The sequence below is a fragment of the Rhineura floridana genome, chromosome 6 (assembly GCF_030035675.1).
Source record: "Rhineura floridana isolate rRhiFlo1 chromosome 6, rRhiFlo1.hap2, whole genome shotgun sequence".
NCBI classification, from domain to species: domain Eukaryota; kingdom Metazoa; phylum Chordata; class Lepidosauria; order Squamata; family Rhineuridae; genus Rhineura; species Rhineura floridana.
In genome coordinates, this window is record NC_084485.1 from 112,319,201 (window position 1) to 112,341,343 (window position 22,143).

The following is a 22,143-nucleotide window of genomic DNA, read 5'->3' on the forward strand; positions in this document are numbered from 1 at the left end:
TAGGAATTTGTGAAGCCTGAAAAACACAGGTGCATCTAGCAAGTTACAGACCACTTCATATGCTATATAAAAGCTAATGCCACAAGCAGGGTTCCAGAATGTGGGAAAAACTTACATGAATAGAAATCTACAGCCCTGTCCTACTCATATTTCCCCTTCACATATTACATGTATTAAAGGGGCTGATATGTTTCACTTATGTTTCTAGCGTTGGTTAGAACATTATTTTGTTTAGATTCTAGAGTGCTTATAGTGTGTGTGTGTTTGTTCCATCTTGCAAGATTTGTTTCAGATCCAAATCTTAAAAGAAATGAAAATTAATCTCATCAAAGTCAGAGTTATTTCCTCTTACTCTCTCCTTCTTCTTATGTAGCATTAGTTTATCCCCAGTAAAGTCTTATCGAGTTTGGCACATTCACTGAATAGCAACTTGTTGGAATGCTAGATTGTGTAATGAACTTGCTTGCTGTTTTTATGATTACTATCTGATTTTGTTTTTAAAGCTTTTTGCTACCAACCTAGCAATCAGAGTGATCAAACAATCCTTATTAGCAAATCATCAGTAAACCAGAAGCTATTAAAGCAAGACAAAACCTCACTGACTTTAATAAACTGAACTATTCTAGGTTTTGAGAGGATCTCAAATTTTCTGTGTATCCAAAAGGAACCTGAGCTTCTCTGCTATGAAAATTTTGTTATGCTAAATATTTTTGTGATTTCTTTATCAACCTGGTTTTCTTTGAAAGAGAGTTGTAGCAATGTTTGTTCACTTGGTAGACTTCCCTTTGCAATACATGCAGGCCATTCGCTTTTTATATTAGTGTTATATTAGTGTTGTTTTTAAGGAAGAAAAATAAAGGGTCTCCAAATTTTGAATGAGATTGAACAATTTCTAAGAGCCGAGTGTGTTTGTGTGTTAGAAAGGTACTTTGTGGATTTTTTCCTACTGTTCGTAATTAGCTGTGTAAAATACCTCCCCGCCTACCCTCACAATTGTGGGACAGTATTGGAAAGCAAACTAGTGTATGCATTCCTTTCAGTTGCCTAAGCACGTCCTACTGGAAAAAGCTCATATAATTTAAATGTCCCTTAGCATAATTAGGAACGCCTTCTGAAAGAAAGCTAGAAAAAACAAAAAACCTTTTTGAACAATTCCTTGTAGCTTAGTATTTTAAACAAGAAATGTCCTTGTCCTGAAAATCTCCCTTTGTGTCCTAATTTAAGAAGCAATCTCCACTTTTAAAACTTTTTTTTAAAAAAACAACAACGCTTAGGGTCCTATCAATTATGATTTATTTTTTTTTACTGTTTAAGCAGCCAGGTTTTCTTCCTTTCATTAAGCATGGAAACTGGATGAAACGGTCATTGTCACTGCGTCATCTCCTCTGCTTAATGCAGAAAACTACTGGCATTTAAATGCATGCGTCCACAATCACAGCTGATGGTGACTTGTGTGTACTCCACACTCACTCCGGGTTGGTTTTTTTTGTTTTTTCCATCTAAACTCAGGTACATTTTATACCTGACTATAAAAAATAAATTGCAGATCAGGCTTCAGTTGATCAAGTGTAGCCTCAAGAGATAGGAAAAGCTAGCTGGAGATTTTGCTGTGTTTAACAGTAGAAACAACTGGTTATAGAAATCTTGTGCAAGAAGCTTTCTCTTATCACTTATGGATTTAATAGAGTTAACAAGAAGTATTCTATTTCAAATGTGGAGATGCAAGAGAAGTTTGGAGATACTTTTTCTTTTAATTCCTTTCCTATAGTACAGTGGCTCCTAACCTTTGAGTACGGGACCCCCTTTGTAACCTCAAAAATTTCTGCTATTCCAACATGCTAATTGTTGTAATTTTAGTATGTTATTGAAAAAATATATAATGAAGCATTAAATAATGTCACTTTTTATTCATCACAAAAACAAATATGATTATGATTAGATGTATTACCTGCCCTTCACCAGAAGGTCCCAGGGCAGGTTACAGCACTACAAACAACTTTTAACAAATTTTGAAGCAAATGAAAGAAAGGAGATAAAAGTAAGCCACTCAGAGTGGCCAATAGAGCCTTGTCTCCCCCCCCCCCAAAGTAGTACAGCTTCAAAGCTTCTTCAGAATCTTACTCTGGTCTGATTACTGCAGTTTTATTTACCTGGGAGCAAGCCCCATTAAATATAAAGAAACTTTCTTCTGCGTAGACACATATACGTTGTACTGTAAGTTAACTATACAGTGAATTTTTAATGAGTGCCCAGATGGGGGGATGCTCCAGGACTCCATTCTGTTACTTTTTTGGCTGACGGCCCCCTTGCAGTGTCCCTCTGTCTCTACAGACAGAGTCAACCAGCTCAATCGATCTTCCATCACTGTTGCTCACAAAAGTGGGGGGAGGGAGGCGCTGGAGCTTAAATAAGTCCAGCTGGCCCCTTCTCTTGACGCACTAGCTCAAGTGCTGTGCTGCTTAGCTCTGTGTGGCAGGAACTGACTGTGCCGGCTGGAAGGAAGGAAGGGGAGGCGGAAGCGGCTGTGTGCACAACATGCAGTGCAGGCTTGTGAGTTGGTAGTACACAGACCAGCAATTAGTTAATTTTTAAAATTAATAATTCTTTTCTTTGTGACCCCCTGGGATGACTTTGCAACTCCTTGGGGGTCCTGCCACTCAGATTGCGAACCACTGCTATAGTATACATTTAATTGGTCTTTGATCCACAAATCCTGTTCAGCAACTCTTGAATGTAACCTGATCTTTCCTTCCTAGTGTATTCAACTGTTATTTTTTTTTACCCTGTCCTGAGAATGGGTCATTGCCACTTTCTTTTTTGTTGTGTGCCGTGTGTCACGCATTTCTTACTGTATTGTCAGATGACAATCTTATTGAAACAAGATGTTTCTTAGATGAATTTTAATCATCACGTCCATGCTCAAATGTATATTTAGCATCATAATTCTGTATGGGTAAATGAGGTTTTGTGGTCATTTAGAACTGATTATGCATTTCAGTGGGTTTGTTGTAAATCTGTTCTTAGTAAACAGAAATGAAATAGTTTGTTTCTTGCCCCTTTTCATTATCTAATTTGCAACAGATGAAGTTGGCATGCATACAGATTGGAGTGTGGAAAGAGGAAAACTGTAATGTACGTTATTGCCCATTAAGATTGATGGAGTCTTGAAAGCTTTTTATTTATTTATTTATTTAAATGATTATTTATTTATATCCTGTCTTTTTTTTACTGAAGTGTACTCAAGGTGTGGTTCACAATTAAACAACAAATTCAAATAATAAAATACAAAGCTATAAATTTCAACATAATTTCATTTATTACAATAATAGTTGGTGGAGACTTTTTGATCTCTGCAACCTATTGTGAATTGTATTATGAGAGAGCTTCAGCTTCAGCTTGGAATTAATTACTGGATGGATTGTTTGTTTATGATGGATAAGAACATAAGAAGAGGCTGCTGGATCAGGACAATGGCCCATGTAGTCTGGCATCCTGTTTTCACTGGCCAACCAGATTCCCAAGGAGAGCCATCAAAATAATGTGTGAGGAAATAATTAAAAAGAAATGAGCAATTTAAAGGGAGGCGACATACATTTTAGCAGTATAATCAAAATTGGGCAATCATAGTTTGTGGAATATGTCTGTATCCTTAAATTATAATGGATTTCTGAAATATAGTTCATCTGTAAAGGACTTTGGGGCACACTGGCCCTGTTCCTTTGATACAACCACATTGTGGAACTGAAGGGTGTGTAGTAGACCCAGCTTTCTGATAACAATTAACTGTCAATAGTGTTTTGTAGTGAGCTCATTAGAGCTGTGGCAAGCTCTCTTTCCAGCCTATAGGGCTGCTGGGTGAGCTATGTGGATGAGTCTCAGTGAACCCAGGCCTGCATGCTTGTGCTGCCTGTCCCCCCTTCTGCATGGCTGGGAAGAAGACTTCCAATGAGTTTACTTTCAAAGTGTCTATGGTTTGCTTTATGTGTAAATCAGGAATCTTGATTTCAACAGATAATATTTAGCTGCTAAACAAAAACAACTTTAAACCATGGTTTATGAAGCTATAGGGTTGCCATAAGTCGGAATTGACTTGAAGGCAGTACATTTACATTTTTATGAGCGAACCAGTGGCCTGATCACACTAAGCCAAACCATGGTTTAGCGTGAGCACATGAACATGGAACATGCAGACTCCTGAGAGGAGCTTGCAGCTGCTAATAATGAGTTTAGCATGTTGTCCAAACCCCCGGGGTCATTGTTAAACTCTATCCAGAATAACTATGAGCTATAACCAAGATTTGTTCTTGGTTTGGCTTAGTGTGACATATGAACCAGGCTAGTATGTGTTTATCATGATGTATGTTTTTCATACAACATTTTCTTACTGCAGTTTGTAGATGACAGGAAGCTTGTTTAATCCTTTGCTTTCTTCTAGCGTAGTTTGGGATTAGGAACTTTCAAAAAGGGTTGTTTGCTTTGTTCCTTTTTCTTTTTTGGTGGATGGCTGATAACCTGCTTTATTTACTATAGAGCTACTGTATTCAGTAGCTAGTTGGCTCATAGCAAAGTTCAACTGGCAATAACTGAGAAACCTTTAGTGAGAGAGGGTGTGGCTAAAGAGCTGAAAGCTGATGACCCTGCTTTCTGGTCAGAGTAAATCATTATGATGCTGAGCAATAAGCAGCAGTGCATTTTTAACACATTCAGAGATGTTAAGCAACAGTAAAACTCCATAACTGTTTAAATGACAGCAGCTGACTATTTGAATTAACTTTCTATTTGGCTTAATTTGGAGTCCTAATTATTCCTAACTTACGTGAATAGATTTCAATTATAGTATACTATAGGGATTTGTAGCTAAGGCAACTGAAGGAATCATTTTACCTAAAGTACTTTTGTTTAACTGATTAAGCCAGGTTAAAATGGAAAAATTGAAAAACTGAAATCTCTTTCTTTGAGAAATCCAAACAATTGTTTTAAATGGCACCAATAAGCAAATATGGTGAAAAGAAGTTTGCTGTCTCTCTCTTCTAATCATCCAAAGCTTTTCTTGCTAATGTATCATATTTCTAATCCTAAATAAATTATCTCCCCTCCAAAAGAAAGAAAGAAAAATTATAGCCTTTTTGCTAGAATAAATTTGATAGCAAACAACTGGAAATTGGAGAGCTATGACACAGTAATTTAAGGCTGCAGTCCTAAGCACATTTAGTAGGAAATAAGTGGGAGCACAAAAGCACAAAACTGAAGTCATTCTGACTCTGTAGCATGTCAAAGCATGTGTGTCTGTGTACATATATTTTTAGGTGCACAGCTATGAAACAAAGCTGTGTCTCTAGTAAGTATGATTAGGAGTGAGCAATATGCTTTGCATTTCTTACATCCCCAAACCAGAAGAAGCTCACTGGGTGGGTCAGAGCCACTATGACAGGTTGGTTGCTTATCGGGAGGAGAGGGGTGAAGTGGTAGGGAGGCAAGACTGCCAGATTGGATCCGCTAATGTGGTTTTAGAGTACTGTGCTGAGTTCCTTGCCCCTCCCCACTTCACAAGCAACAGCAACTCACCTGCCAGGAAGCTAGTGTACTGGCTCCATCCCGCCCAGCAAGTCACTTCTGCCCCAAACTAGATATAATACTCACGTATGTCATCCCACTTACCCTTTTTAAAAAAACTGAAAGCATCTTTGGTAGTGGCTGTGCAATTATTTTCCCTCTGGTTCCCTTTCCAGTCCCAGCAATTTAACACTCAATCCCTTCCAGCTTTTTTTTTTTCTATCCACATTGGAAAAGATACTGATTGCTTGGGTGGGGGGGAAGCCAGGTTGAGGGGGTGGGGAATTCTTGCCATTTCACCATTTAAAAGTATTGTCTCCTGGGGTTGCTTTTTAAAATAAGAGGGAGCCAAAAGCAACACATGACTCTGTGGTCTCATCTAAATCTAATTTATGAACAGTTTTCAGAGCTCTGACTTTTATGGATCTTCATAGAACAAGTCTGAAACGGCTGTTGGTTTGAATTTTGTATTTAGAGCTCAAAGAGGTATGAGCTATTTCAAAATAAAACCTTAGTACTTCACAGAATTTCACATGGATTTCCTGAATAGACCCCATTTCTAATAATCCTTACTTCTAAGTAAGTTGCACTGATCAGTGGAATTGCCTTGCTCTTCTACCATCTCCTATTTAAATCTGTTCCAGGAAATGGAAAACAGTGAAGGAACTGAGCTCCTGCAGTGGAAGGCTTGCCTATCTATTTTGGTGAAGAGAGTTGATAAGGACTCTCATAAGGAGATAACCTTCCTTCATGGTAGTGAAATTTTTAGCTGACAAATATTTATATATCACATATTCAGTAGCCCAGTTTGCATTGGCAGCTAAGAAATTGAGGGCTCTCCATATTAAGGGTTATGCGGTATTATAAAATGTAATCTTTAAGGCCCGAGTGTTTAGCCTTTTAACAGATGTTTCATTTTAATAAGCGCTTTGAGTAAGATGGGTCTTTTAAGCAATATTTTGTATACATTGTTAAGGCCTTTGGCTATATACAATAAAGTTCTGTGTGTATTTCTGTTTTTATATCAGCAATGTATTTCTTTTTAGTATGAAAACTTAAATGATATTTAAGTTTCATTTTCATTTTGGCCCTTGTGACCTTTGTGACTGATTAACACCCACTGTTCCATCACAAATCCTTTATAACTGACCATTGGCAGCATGCACTCTGCCACCACACATATGTGTAGGATTGCATTGTTGGTCAGCTTAAGTTAAGTATGCCTTTCTCAAAGTTAAGTATGCCTCTCTCTCTTAAGTTAAGCATGCTCTCTCTCTTTAAAAGAAATGGGGGTGCCACAGCATCTGATTTTCCTGATGCGCAACCTGTACTCTGGACAAGAGGCTTCTGTAAGGACAGAATATGGAGAAACCAATTGGTTCCCAATCGGAAAAGGTGTGGGACAGGGGTGTATTTTATCACCCTATTTGTTTAATCTATACGCAGAACATATCATACGGAAAGCTGGATTGGACCAAGATGAAGGTATGAAAATTGGAGGGAGAAATACCAATAATTTAAGATATGCAGACGATACCATACTAGTAGCAGAAACCAGTAATGGTTTGAAAAGAATGCTGATGAAAGTTAAAGAGGAAAACACAAAAGCAGGACTACAATGTCAAAAAGACTAAAGTAATGACAACAGAAGATTTATATAACTTTAAAGTTGACAATGAGGACATTGAACTTGTCAAGGATTATCAGTACCTTGGCACAGTCACTAACCAAAATGAAGACAATAGTCAAGAAATCAGAAGAAGGCTAGGACTGGGGAGGGCAGCTATGAGAGAACTAGAAAAGGTCCTCAAATGCAAAGATGTATCACTGAACACCAAAGTGAGGATCATTCAGACCATGGTATTCCCGATTTCTATGTATGGATGTGAAAGTTGGACAGTAAAAAAAGTGGATAAGAGAAAAATCAACTCGTTTGAAATGTGGTGTTGGAGGAGAGCTTTGCACATACCATGGACTGCAAAAAGACAAATAATTGGGTGCTAGAACAAATTAAACCAGAACTGTCACTAGAAGTTAAAATGATGAAACTGAGGTTATCATACTTTGGACACATCATGAGAAGACATGATTCACTAGAAAAGGCCATAATGCTGGGAAAAACAGAAGGAAGTAGAAAAAGAGGAAGGCCAAAGAAGAGATGGATTGATTCCATAAAGGAAGCCACAGACCTGAACTTACAGCATCTGAACAGGGTAGTTCATGACAGATGCTCTTGGAGGTCACTGATTCAATGGGTCGCCATGAGTCGTGGTTCACTTGAAGGCACATAACAACAACTCTCAATGTAGTGTACTTACACAGGAATAGGGAAACTGTCAGCCAAAGTTCCCTGTTCCTTGCTGGTGAAGCCACAGCTAGGAACCCAAATGAATGATAAAGGTAAAGTAAGAGAAAAGCAATGAGCAGTAATGAAGCTAGAAATGTTTCTGGTTAAGCCTGTACTCTACAGTCTAGGATTGGTGTATCACACTACTCTCTTGGTCAACTTGAAAAAAGTAAGCCACTTTGGAAACTGGAGGGAGAACAAAGCATGTACCTGTCTTTTGATCAGGGACCTGCTTGATGGTTTACTTTTCTTATTGGTGTCTTTCCTTCCCTCCAAATACTATTACAATAGAAAAACAACCCTCACCATGTAAGCAAAGAAAGTGGTTGCAGCTGGTGCCTGCTTTGTGCACAGAATCGCCATGTCAGCAATTGGACACGGTATTCTTTCGGGGTATTTGTGTTATCATTGAATATGAAACTGTTTCCCAATGACAGGCAGATGGAATGTTGTGCTGAATGTGTAAATCGGAATTATCGCATCTAGCATTTCTCTTTGCCAGGTGCCAGCTTGCTTCTGTGGCTCGACACTAATGTTGAAGGGGTGCCAGGAATGGTTTTATTTGCTAATTATCTCTTAGCATCTCAGGCAAACAGCTTGCCCAGGTGTTTTCAAAAACACATAGCAGGACAGTGCGAGGCTGCAGGTGCTCATAGGACAGCATGCAGAATGCTGCTGGTATCTGCATCCATCTGTGTAATTGTTCTATTAAATTCTGAGTTTTTGAGTCTAGCGATGCACTTGAGTGTCAGCCTGATGGTGCTGTTGTTGAGGCCCTTCTTCTTGACTTACAATGGTTTTCTCTTAATTCTTTCCTTCCAGCCCCATAAAAAGAAGAAAGGTATGACACTCTCTAGTAACAAGAGAAGCCACAGGTTTGCCCCCTCCTGTAGGATGAAGTGCAGACGCTGAGGCTGAAAAACTGGGTAGTTTCTACACAAAATAAGTCTTTAGGGAAGTATAGAAACTCCTTATGTTTTCTTGAAAAAAGGAAAAGCGAAGATTATATTCATCTATGTAAAAATTTGAAAATTAAAAAAGAAGATAAAGCTCAGCACTTACACTTCTTTGTGGATGTTCACAGCACATCCCATACTTGATCTTGGCAATCCTTCACGCTGGTATCGTAGACCAGTATTGTTAACCCCACATTGCAGGGTGAATGGGAGAGGAGGGATGGTAAAATAATAATGGTCTGGTCACTTATAATTCTTAAAAGAGAATATGAAAGTGAAAATTAGTGGTTATGTTTCAAATGAGCAGCCAATGAAATGTTAACATATTACCCTTTTGTGACTGAAAAAACTTCAAATGAAGTAGCTAAACAGTTTTTAAAGAAACAACTGTAAAAAAGGCACAATGCATTGGGGTTGGTTATACACAAACGAATCTGAATTCTCCCCCCCCCCCGGATCTTCTTTCAGCATCTTATTTAAAGGGATTACATAATTTTAGTAGTGTTGCTTTGATCTGTCATTGACACAAAGTCTCCTTTCCGAGGTCTTTGCCATGCCAGCTCTTTGTGGGCTGAATTGATAACATTTTTAGAGTTCTTTTAAAAATTGCTCTTCTAGCATACTTCTAAACGGCACTGTTAAAAAGTTGGTTTTGAGCGCTTTGGAAAAAAACTCTTCTTTTTTGTTCATAATCTAATAATCCAGAAAGATAAATTATCCTTCCTCTGTGTCTGTTCATTAATGAGATGCAGCCTATGACATTTCATAAATTCTTGTTCCACTGTCTCATTGCTATCCAGTGTGCATCTTATTTGGTGCATGCTTGTCTTTGTTGTGGGTAGTTGGAAAATGTGTTCTTTTTGTACTTGTTTGTTTTTTGAATACTGGCATAGGGGAGCATCCATTTCTGATTACTTTGAGGAGCCCGACGGAATAATCTATTTATTGGCTCATGACATCACACCATCCTGTGGCTTGTAGAATCCAAACTGTGGTTTGATGAACAGACATACAGGCAAACCAAGATTAACTTGCTAAAGAAAGCAAGTTTGCCCAGTTTACCTATCTCCTATGAGTCCCTAGATGCCATTCTAGATTGCTCTAGCTTGCCTCCTTATTGGCAAAGTGATGACATGTGTACAATTGTCTTATCACTGGCCAGATACTTGTAAGAGGGAAGGGTACATGAAAATTCACTTGCTCGGAAACCTTCAGGCAGTTATAAACTTTGTGGGTTGTGTAGCACGCCTTTTGAGATGCCAGTCTCTTGAGCTCTCCTTTCTTACCTTGCCGATTTATTTTTCATGCTCTTCTACAATCATAATTTGAATATTGGTCTATAATGTCATAGAGCAACATCATTTGCTTCCCAGCCCTGCAGCTTCCCCACCACTTTGGAACGTAGGAAACTGCTTTATACTGAATCAGACCGTTGGTCCATCTAGCTCAGTATTGTCTGCACTCACTGGCAGTGGCTCTCATGGTTTCAGACAGGAGTCTTTCCCAGCCATACCTCGAGATGCTGGGGATTGAACCTGGGACCTTCTGCATGCCAGGCAGAAGCTCTACAGCTGAGCTGTGCTTCTTCCTCCGCTTTCCTATACCTTCCAACATGCAATGTTAATCAATGGATCTAATCAAGGCTCATGCATATCACACCAAATACTGGCATGCCTATACCTTCACTGGATCCTTTCAATCCTAATTTCAATCCCGATTCAATTTGCTCAACAGCAACCCACAGGTTCTACCTCAATAAGGAAGACCACAGACAAACCACAAACTCAAAATGTAAAGGAAACAAATACTCAGGTTTATTAATGTGCAAAGCTTAATGGAATTATAGAACTGATAAAATAGAATATAAAACAAAGAATATGAAAGCAATTTAAACAGTATATTAAAGAACTGAGATTTTTTTGCATAAACTGAATGGTGTTATAGGAATGATAACATATATGAAACAATTTAGACAGTAACTTGAAGTACTATATGTGCATAGGTGGACTAACTGTTAAAGATGAGATGAGCTAATAATAGAATGATAAAAATATGAATCTGTAACATTAGAATTACCATTTAAAGATAGCATTGACAAAGCAAATATATTTTCAACCTAATTTATTCTTATCCTTCTACTTGTGTATTGGCTCTAAATTTCCTAGAATATTAGAGTAAAGAAACTCAGTTACCTATGAGTGGATAGGCCTGAAGCCTTCAGCTGAGCAAAGCGCATGAAAGCAGGACAGAGCAGATAGCAGCAAGAAAGAAGAAAAAGTAATCCATAGGTGAGTGTGGATGGACCCTCATAATGATATATAGATCATGAATGACCATAATCTATCTGGGAAGGGAACAAAGAAGAGTAATTGAGACTCCTGCCTCAGTGATTTTCCATGTAGGCATATTTGACTCAGTTCTTGAAATATACATTATGATTCCACTTTGGTTATGTCTTCACACAGCTGTGCACTTCAACTCCTTATCAGGTTGCTAGAGATGTGCATTCTTCTGGCTGGTAAAAATGACAATGCTTTCAGAAGTCCAAGCAGCTTGCACAAATCATACAGACAGGGCCAAATTGTCTTCAATCGTGATTCATCATGGCTGCTCTGTTCTGTGCATCCATTTTCCATAACTGCCATATGCAGGCCTAGCAAGGACTTGTAGGACCAAGATAACATACAGCTGCAATATCTTAATAGATTATGGCAGGCAGATGTTCAACCAGTATGGCTTCCCAAAACTTCTCCTTGGTGATTCCTACTACTTACACTGATGCTCAACACAAATTATGTACAGGCATACCCTGCTTAACATCGCTTCACTTAACGTCGCCTCACTATAACGTACATGCTCCATATGCCTGTATTTCTCCAGAAACGCAGCGCAGCAGCAGAGGCTTTAGCGTGTGGGGGTGGAAATAGACGCGATCGCGCCACCGCAAATCAGCTGGGAGGAGCAATCAGCTGGGAGGCGCGGCAGCACAGCAGCAGAGGCTTTAGCGCGGGGCTTTGAGGCTGCGCATGAAGGTAAAAAAAGTTTTACTGTAAAAGGTAATGCTTCACTTTAAGGACATTTTCAGTTTACGTACTCGCTCTGGTCCCATTGACTACGTTAATGCGAGGTATTACTGTATTGCTGATCTACACATAGCCTCCTAATCTAGCTGGGATGTGCTGAAAACACTGTACTTCAGTGTACTGAATACTTCAGGTACTGAATACACAGTAGACAGAGAATCTTTCTGAAGTAGCATTAGAGTTCTACTGATATGTCTTCTAAGAGTCATCATTCACCATCTCAAGTAGCTCAGGATTAATTTTGAGCCAGGGATGGTTGCGCTTTCTACCTCAAGTTAAATGGCTGTTCCTGTTGCCTCTCCATGCTTTTGCATCGAGAACCTCAGCAGCTCCTCCTGAGTGGCTGGAAGCTATGGATGAGGACTGTAGTTCCCAGGATTCTGCATGACTGCTTAAGTGGTATAAGAATGTTTTAACAGCTGCAGCACTGGGGGACTGGAGAAAACCTGCTCTGGGAGTGAGCACCTGAGCATCTGGGTACTTGCTTGCTCACTTCTCTCGGTTGTTGTCTCTCGAGACAGCTGAAGTTCCTGTAAGTGCTGCAAGGACTGGGACCCCTTGCCTGACCCTGACTCCAGAGGGAGGCTGCAGTCAATCTTGCAGCCCCTTGCATCAGCTCCTGGCTGGGTCAGGGGGCATAAAAGCCTGGCTGCCTTTGGGGGTCGCCCCTTGGGGAGTCCTGAGGGCAAGGGCGCTATCCCTTTCTATTTTTTAAAATAACCAATCTGGAGGAGATTGGTAGTGGGGAGGGTGTATGGAGCATGTGTAGTTCCTGTGCAGGGTGAGAGCCTGTGCAGTGAACTGAATGATAGGAGAAAGTTGCCAGACGCCTTCAGAGTGAGAGTCTGTAACTGGCAGAAGGCTGGCCCTCCCTGGGTGTGGGACGGGGGGGGGAAGTAGATGTGCCCAGTGTGAAAGTTGTTGAGTGGGTCTGATGGTTCCCAGTTCTCTCAGAGATCTACTGGGATAATTGATTCAAGTAGGTTTTGTTGGTGGGCTCTTGTTGGGTTTGTATCAGGTATTTAGGAGAAGTCTTAGTAAGGAGGAACATGGGTGATGCCATCCCAATTTCAGTTATCATGGGTAGAGAGGGAGGTATAGCAATGGGGAGGTGGTGAACTACCATAGAAGACGAGGGCAAGGCTATCTACGTCTTGTTCCTTGCTCCCACTCCTCTCATGGATGGGTTCCTCATTGCTCATCTGCTCTGCCCACTGGCCTGTGTGTGTTAACACCAGATCAGTATACAATAAGACCACACTCATCCATGATTTGATCATGGATGAAGGTGCCGATTTGGTGTGCATTACCGAGACCTGGGTGGGTGAGCTGAGAGAGTTGATCTGACCCAGCTTTGCCTACCTGGATTATTGGTGCAACACCAGCACAGGCTGCAGGAACCGGGGGGGGGGGAGTTTCTGTGGTCTACAGAACTTCCCTCTCTGTCACCAGGAAACCACTCTGTCTTGGAGCTGGCTGTGGGGGCCTGCACCTGGTGTTGGGCGAAAGAGACAGTAAACCAGGGTTGCTGCTAGTGTACCATCCACCCTGCTGCCCAGCAACTTCTCTGACTGAGCTGGTGGAGGCCATCTCTCAGCTGTGGTATTGGAGGAGCCCAGAACGATAGTCCTGGATGATTTTAATGTCCATGCTGAGGCTGCCTCTAGTGTTCCAGCTCAGGACTTCATGGCCTCCATGACGACCATGGGGCTGTCTCAAGTTGGCACTGGCCTGATGAATAGGGCAGGGCATACCCTCGACTTTGCTTTTGCTCCATACGGAGGAAGGGGTGGTCTGGAGATTGAGGGGTGGATGTCACCCCATTGTCATGGTCAGACCACTTCCTGGTGAAGTTTGGAGTTATGGCTCCGATCCTTCCCTGCAGAAGTGATGGACAGATTAAGATGGTCCACCCGCCGGAGACTAATGGAATCCACTGGATTCCTGGATGCCCCGGGGACGTTCCCAGTAGATAGAGCAGGTAACCCTGTTGAAGCCCTTGTCACGCTGTGGAACAGTGAGGCGCATCAGGCTGTTGACACGGTTGCCCCTGAGCACCCTCTCCGGCATCATGCAGGCCGTTTGCACCCTGGAACATCAATGAAACAGGCTGAACGACGGCTAGAGCGCAAGAGGCGAAAGACTTGCCGTGAGGCTGAACATCATAACCGTGCTTACTGTGCAGCGGTGAAGGAGACAAAGAAGGCCCACTTCTCTGTCACCATCGCATTCTCAAGTAGCCATCCAGTGGAGTTTTTCCATATTGTCAGGTCTGTTGACATCGACTCCAGGAAATGGAGTTTTAGACCCTGCAGAGGCCCACTGTGAATGGTTTCCAAGGCACTTTGAGGGTAAAGTTGCTCACCTCTGTAGCAATCTTGATGCCCCATCCACATCTACTGTAGTGTCCGGTGAGGTGTCCAGTGCAACATTTGCTGCACCTTCTTGGAAACGGTTTCAGTTGATGCGGCCTGATGACGTAGACAAGCTGCTTGCAACAATGCGGCCAGCAATGTGTCCTCTCAACCCTTGCCCTTTTTTGATTATTAAAGCTTGCTGAGGGGGTTTGACCGAGTGGATCCAGGGTGTGGTCAACACATTGTTGCGGGAGGGAGTGGCTCCAGCTGCCCTGAATGAGGTAGTGATTCGACCGCTCCTGAAAAAGCCACCCTGGACCCATTGGTTTGCAACAACTACCTCCCAGTCACAAATACCCCCTTCTAAGGGAAAGTGATTGAGAGGGTTGTGGCCCAGCAATTACAAGTACTCTTGGATGAAACAGATTATCTTGATCCATTCCAGTCTGGGTTCAGGCCTGGTTATGGGACTGAATTGGCCTTGGTTGCCCTGATGGATGGCCTTTATTGGGAGAAGGACAGGGGGAGTGTGACTCTGTTATTTTTACTTGATCTCTTGGTGGCTTTTGATACCATTGACCATGGTATTCTTCTGGGCCAGCTTGGTGAGATGGGTATTGGCGGCACTATTTTACAGTGGTTCCGATCCTATCTCCAAGGTCGTTTTCAGAGAATAGCATTGGGCAATTGTATTTCAGCCCCTTGGCAATTGTGCTGTGTGGTGCCACAGGGTACCATCTGGTTCCCCAAGTTGTTTAACATCTATATGAAGCCCTTGGGAGAGGTCATCAGGAGATTTGGGGCAAGGTGTCAGCAGTACGCTGATGATACCCAGCTCTATTTCTTTGTAGGATCAGAATCAGGAGAGCCCATGTAAGCCCTGGACTGGTGGGCTGTGGTGGGCTGGTTGAGGTCAATAAACTGTGTCTCAATCCTAGGAAGATGGAGACGCTGTGGGTTGGTGGTTCCTGAGTTCGGATAATTGGTTATTTGCCTGCTTTGGATGGGGTCGTACTGCCTCTGAAAGAGGAAGTCTGTAGTCTGGGGGTGCTCCTGGATCCATCTTTGTCGCCAGAGGCCTAGGTGACCTCAGTGGCTAGGAGTGCCTTTCACCAGCTTCAGCTGGTAAGACAGCTGTGGCCATTTCTGGAGAGGGATAGCCTGCCCGCTATTGCCCATGCATTGGTAACCTCCAGGTTGGATTACTGTAATTCACTCTATGTGGGGCTACCCTTGAGGTTGCTCCAAAAGCTTCAGCTGGTGCAAAATGCTGCAGAGAGGCTGTTCACTGGAGCAGGTTATCGCCTATATGTCACTCTGCTACTGAAAGAATTGCACTGGCTATCTATTCACTACCGGGCTAAGTTCAAGGTTCTATTTTTGGTGTACAAAGCCCTATACAGCTTGGGACCAGGATACCTGAAAGATAGTCTTATCCCTTATATACACCCAGTTGATCATTGCACTCTGCAGGTGAGGGCGTCCTGCAGATACCATCTTAACAGGAGGTCTCTTCCGCACAACATAGGAAACAGACCTTTAGTATAGTGGCACCAACCCTTTGTAATTCCCTCCCCTTAAATATTAAACAGGCACCATCTCTGTTATCTTTTCGGCGCCTACTGAAGACCTTTCTCTTTCAATAAGCCTTTTAAGTAGAGACCTTATCCCAGTCTGCATCTGTGTTGGAATTGCTTTTAATATATTTTTAAACCTTGTTTTTAAAATGTTTTTAAAGCTTTTTTTAACATGTTTTTAAAGATGTTTTGTTTTAATATGTTTTTAATGGTTGTTGTGTTTTAATATGTTTTAAAGTCTGTTTTTATGATGTTTTGAAGGGTTTTTAGTGCTTTTGTTTGCCGCCCTGTGCTCCTACTGGCAGAAAGAGTGGCATATAAATCAAATAAATAATGTATGGTGTTTATACTCTGTGGGTGCAGACGAATGGTTGTGGTCTGATTTGAATATGAATTCTAGTTCTTGCTGTGTTTTTTTTTTTTAAAAATAATTTTCTTGTCCAGACCTGTTCCAAAATCATGGTTTGCAAACCTATTTGAAACCATGGCTTCTGATTTTAATTTGCCAGCTGATTGCAAACTATGATTTGTCAATGTCTTACTGGTATGCTACATTTTGGGTTAAGGCTCACAAACCATGTTTTCGCAGGACTTCTGAACCGAGCTGCTAGGAGGTTTCCTTGTGAACAAAAATACTACTCTTTTTTCCACCAAGGTGGCTACAACAAAAATAAAAGCAGTTGGCCTGGTGGTGGCTCTTCCTACAATTAGGGTGTTTTTATACATCGATGTATAAAGCAGCTCTTGCTTGAACTGATTTATATCCAATGCTGGCCAGAATCCTCATTCAAATTACAAATGCCTCTTTCACTTTTGCCTCCATATTATCATCAATTAGGTAGCCACATAAATAACACACGAATAATGGGCAAGAGGGTCTTGGACATCTAACGCACCCTTCAACTGCTGTTATCGGGGGGGGGGAGCTAGGAATTTCATTAAGCTGTTTGCTATGCATCATGCCCTCTTATTTTGCACACAGCATATTTTAGTTCCCAGGGGCTATAAGTCTGTAATCAGGAAGCTCCCACAACTCAAAAATCAGTGACCCAATTTGTTGGGAACTACTGGATGAATCTCTAGTTGATGTGAGCAGATGATCCCTTGAGTCCAGATTATGCAGTTACACTGTGTGGCCCCCAAGACAATAGAAAAGCAAACACTTACGTGCACTGTCTTTTGTTAATGAGACTTAAGGATCTTGTGGGGAAAAGGTACCGTGTGCTTGCATTGCAATCATGGCTTCTGCCTGTAGCTGATGTTTATTTTTCTTTTTAAAATGATGTGTTTGGAATCAAGTCTATAAAAATGTATGCGTATTTGCATTTAAAATGGTAAATATAGGACACCTTTAAATTTGGAAACAGCTTAATTAGCACAGCACACATGGTAGTAATTTGCTTATAATTTATGTAGTTTGTAGCTGACAAATTAATGCTAAAACCAGGAAGGAAAAAAACCCAACCACACACACACATGTACATTTCATTTGATCCCTGTGTAGGAGATCTTTGTTCAGTATTACTTCTTTGTTCAGTATTACTTTCTGGCCATGTATAGACCAATCCTAACAGGAGCTGGGAGGCACAAAGTAAAGGTTCCTCTGCTGCATCCACAGCCGTCCTGTGCCCGGTGAAAGATGGAGGGCCGGTTTTCTTTTATTTACTGCTGCTCCAGCTTCAGGCTGGCACAGCTGATGGACATGAGGATCATGCTCCTTGGAGGATCTGTGGGATTTTGTGTTCTCCAGATCAGAAGTCTGGAGGTCTGCCCTAGCCCCAAATGCCTCATTTGGAGGCTACCAGCTGCGGACCCCCACCTCACCCCCAACCCAGCCATGTTCCTCTCTATGAGTGGTGGACGGAGAAGAGGTGACTATGCTGCATCCTACCTCCTCCACCCATTAGGATGGGGTTAGTATTGCAACTCCAGTCGCACAATAGAGAGATTAGTACAGTGGACAGTGATTATGAAACTACAGAAGAGTGGACTTGGTGATACTCAGTGCTTCTGTTGTAATTATACAGCCACAAGAGTGGCTGTATACTATAGCCAGTGTGGATTTTTCACATTCCACAATGTTAAATTGAAAACACCCCCCATGCAATTCTGATGCTTCCCATAAGCTCATTTCAAAACAAAACCTTACAAAATGTATAGTCCTGAACTCAGAAACGCTTGCTTAACAACCCTCTCAATTTTCATGCCAATACACAAAACAGTCAGAGAGAATCGAGAGTTCAAAGTCTAAAAAGAGAGAGAAAAACCTCAGAGCCCTTTTGGACTTTTTTCTCTCAGAGTTCTCATAATCTGTTGAAATTCATTAAAAATCAGCCATGTCCACAGAGGACCTGTAATCCTAATAATGACCTTGTCCCATACTCTGACCTTCATCTTCTCCAGTTTAAAAGTTAAAAAAATGCCTGGCTCATTTTAAATTAATTTTAAGAAATTTTGGCTGGAACCCTATGATAATGCAGTGCATGCTCAGTAAGAACCAACTGTCAGTGTTCTAAAAGCCTCACAGCTGCTGGGCTTGGCTAATCAGTGGGCCACACCCACACCAGAATTTGATTTCACTTGAGACAGTCATGGCTTCCCTCAGAGAATCCTGGGAAGTGTAGTTTGTGAAGGGTGCTGAGAGGACACTGCTATTCTCCTGACAGAGCTCCAGTGGCCAGAGTGGTTTAACAGCCAGCTACTTTGATTGAAGGTCTGTGCAGGGAACAGGGTCTCCTAGCAACTCTCACCACCCTTCACTAACTACACTTCCCATGATTCTTTGAGAGAAGCCATGATACTCCAAATTGAAATAAAGGCCTGGTGTGAATGTGGTCAGGGACAGCTTTGGTTTAAATTTAGGTGGGAGGCTACATGTGCCTGCTGTAGAATAAAAAGGTGAGGGAAACGCTGAAAAGCAATGATACTGTTCACAATGTTTTCCTTTTGGAAAGGAAAGGGTTTTCCCCTCTGCCCAGTGCCCACCCACCCAATCTCCTCCCCTCCCCTGCTCCTCCCCACCCCTCCCCCAGGTCAGTGTTGGACTATGACCTGGTAGACCAGGGTTTGAATCCCTACACAGCCATGAAGCTGACTGGGTGACCTTGGGCCAATCACTGCCTCTCAGGAAGGCAATGGTAATCGCCGTCTGAATACCGCTTACCATGAAAACCCTATTCAAAGGGTCGCCATAAGTTTGGTTGACTTGAAGGCAGTCCATTTCCATTTTCAAGCATGATTGCACACAAATAAATCCCATTGAGCTCAAAAAGTATACAAATGATCAAACTAGGGTTGCCAGGCCCAGCCTCCAAAAGGTCTTCTGTATCTTTAAAAGTTGTGCAGGGGGAAGGGAGAATTTCACCTTGTGGTTTTTCCCATTACAGTGTTGCAAGAAAACCTGTATTTGGCTGTTACCAAATTCTTCCAAGCTACACAGCAAGGGGATTGGACTGTGAAAGACTAACCGAAATTGTGTTTGCATTTTGACAAATTTGTGGGGCAGTCCAATATCTCAGAGAGGAGGTCAGGTCTCCTGCTCCCCTGGTGCATTCACTATAACTGTCCAATTTCTCTGCTTTTTAAAATTTGATAGAATATCTGGGGGCTATAGGTACATTCTTAAACTGCAAGGTTTTTTGTCTATTTGTGAATAGTATAGGCATCAGTACAGAGTATTGGCACCTGTTTTTTGGCTGCCTATGGTACCTATGGCACTTTTATCAAGGTACGAATACAAAAAAAAAAAAGCACTGGTAATACCTATTGTCTCACTGCAGGCTGATGAGCTGGATTACATGATGAATGGAATATTAGTGTATGATTACAAACTGTCACTTAAAATGAAATTCTGTGTTTAAAATGTAAATTTAATGTCTAAGGCAGTCTTCCCTGAGTAGACAGGTACATAATTGCACTATTGTGGTTGCTTGTTTGGGGAAATTTATTTTGGTTGCTGGGCAGAACTTCAGCATCCTGAGAAGTATTTTTTTTAAGGCAGTGTTCTTACAGTGGAGGTGGAGGTAAGCTTGAACATTAATAGAGGACAGCCACTGAAATTTCAGAATCAGAGTGTCCCTGAGCAGAATTTCCATTGGATTGGGGGCAGAATTTGTTATGTGGTTCACTGCCTTTCCCCACAGGTAGTGAAATGGAGTCAATTGTGCAAAATAAATATGTGTGTGCAATCCCCCCCCAACCCTCTTTTTAGAAAGCCGCAGGATCCTACTTTTCTTGGCAGAGAATGTGGATTACCTTGGCAGATAATTTTGTAGTGCAAAGAATATTTTACATGCTAAGCAACTATGGCATAAATACACGTATGCACGCGGTTTTCATCATGACTTTTTAAACCATCTCCTATACATCTAAGGTTCTAGATATGCAAAGTGAGAAAACATCATTTTCGGTGTTAAAAGATAATGATGTTTCTTTTACCTACTTAGGTAATTTGTGGTTTCTCTCTGAGCTTATCTGAGCAATTAAACAAGAGAGAAAATTACATAACATCAAGATATACATCATCAATATTAAGCCTAAACAAAAGGCATAGTGAAATAATATACAATATCTGCAGCATAAGAATGTTGTTTTCCTTACCCATGGCATCATGTTGTCTTTTATTTTAATCATTGCCATTTTTTTATTTTGACATAACCAGATACACATTTCAAACTTTATAGTAAAAAAAATATATCCTGAAACAAAACACTCCAATTTTGAAGGCTCTTGAAAAGTGAGCTCTCAAATTATTCTGACTGCAGCCATATGAGTTACACTTCGAAATCAAGTCTTTAGCATAAGATGACTGCGGCACTGGCATCATCTTTCATCTTCCTCCTCCCTCCCCCTGCATTCCCACACTTGTGCCTGCATTTTCTAAAGGTCATGCCTGTTGGGGATGGTCTTGTAAACCAACCCCAGTAATAATGTAATAATAATGTAATAAAATGCAACTGATTCTGTGCAATATGGGTAGAGACAGCCAGGGTCATTTATATGCTTATGATTTTTGTTAAAGTAAAGAAGTAATGAGATTTCTCTCTCCCCCCGTCCCCTCGCCAAATCGAACAATTGAAGAATTCCCTCCATACTTCCAAAATCTTTTTTAATGTAGAAAATAAAAAATATTTTCAGTTGTTACATGCACTAGAGAGGAAATGGCCAGTGTCACTATGGCCATGTGTCACATATGGCCATATGATATGCTATTAAAAAATGTGGTCTGTTGAACATTGCATTACATTACATTAATGATAAAATTCAAAATCTTGATATCTAATTAAAATCCCCAGCCTCTAGTGAAAAGGTAATCACTGTGGATGGCTTTGTTACAAATGACTGATGGCTGTTCAACAATGAGTGCTTTGTCTCTTTAACCTGATCAAGAAGCAATGGCATTCTTAATTAAATATTCTCAATTTTTGCTGGTGTAGAGAAACTTTAATGTTCATTTGGACTAATTAATGGATTGAATGGTTAGAAGATAAAATGAGTTAAACCCATTTGAGTTTCCCAGGGTTCCTTGGAAGCTAGAGCATGATACAAATAAGAATACTACATGTATGGCCATTATAAGTACAATGTTCATAATTCAAAAACTCTTTCCTTGCTTGGTCTGTGATGCCTATTTCATATGTCAAGTTGTTTTTGCATTATTAAAATTGTTGCATGAATCCTTCAGTCAAGAGCTATTCTTGCTGCAGTAGTGTCTTGCATAACTGAAGTCTTAGCCAATACACAATTGCAGTTAAGGGACGAAATAAAACACAGAGACATCAGCTTGGGTTGAACAAGGGCCACTTTATTAAATTACAGCAAGAAAAAAACCCAATTTAAAGTGACCTGCAGAGGGAAGCCTAGTTGCGGGAACTGTCTATGAGCAAGTAGCTTGCCAAACAGCTCTCGGGCGGCCAGCCCCTGTTGGGGTAAGGGCAAGCCCATCTGCTTACCCCTTATCCTGACCACACCTTGTAGGTGAGTAGGGGGGCCTTCCCACGTCATCCCCACCCGGGGCCGAATAACCCCTGGGTAGATGAGATGAGTTGGCCCCAAAGGCAGCCCATATCCTGTCCTCGAGCCGCATAGCTGTGGCAGACAGGGCTCCGGAACTGCCAATCACCTCCAAAGGTGCCTAAGGGGGCCACCTAGCTGTCCTTAACTATTCCCTTCCCGCACCTTTTCGCTACCAGTGCTATAACGAACTGCCCTGAGAGGGCATTAACCTTTCTTAATGTCAAGTAGCCAATTAACCAAAACCACCTATTAATA

At 41.4% G+C, this 22,143-nt stretch overlaps 1 protein-coding gene across 19 annotated transcripts in view; it reads left to right on the forward strand.

Moving 5' to 3' along the window:
* Positions 1-22,143, forward strand: part of ADGRL2 (adhesion G protein-coupled receptor L2) — a 252,946-nt gene that overhangs the window by 64,660 nt on the left and 166,143 nt on the right. The window contains exon 1 of one of the 19 annotated variants that reach the window (XM_061633480.1): positions 11,129-11,144. The exons of the other annotated variants lie outside the window; for them this stretch is intronic. The gene's annotated coding sequence lies outside the window, so the exon portion shown is untranslated. Of the gene's footprint in view, positions 1-11,128; positions 11,145-22,143 lie in introns of those variants that run through there. 19 annotated transcript variants of the gene reach the window in all.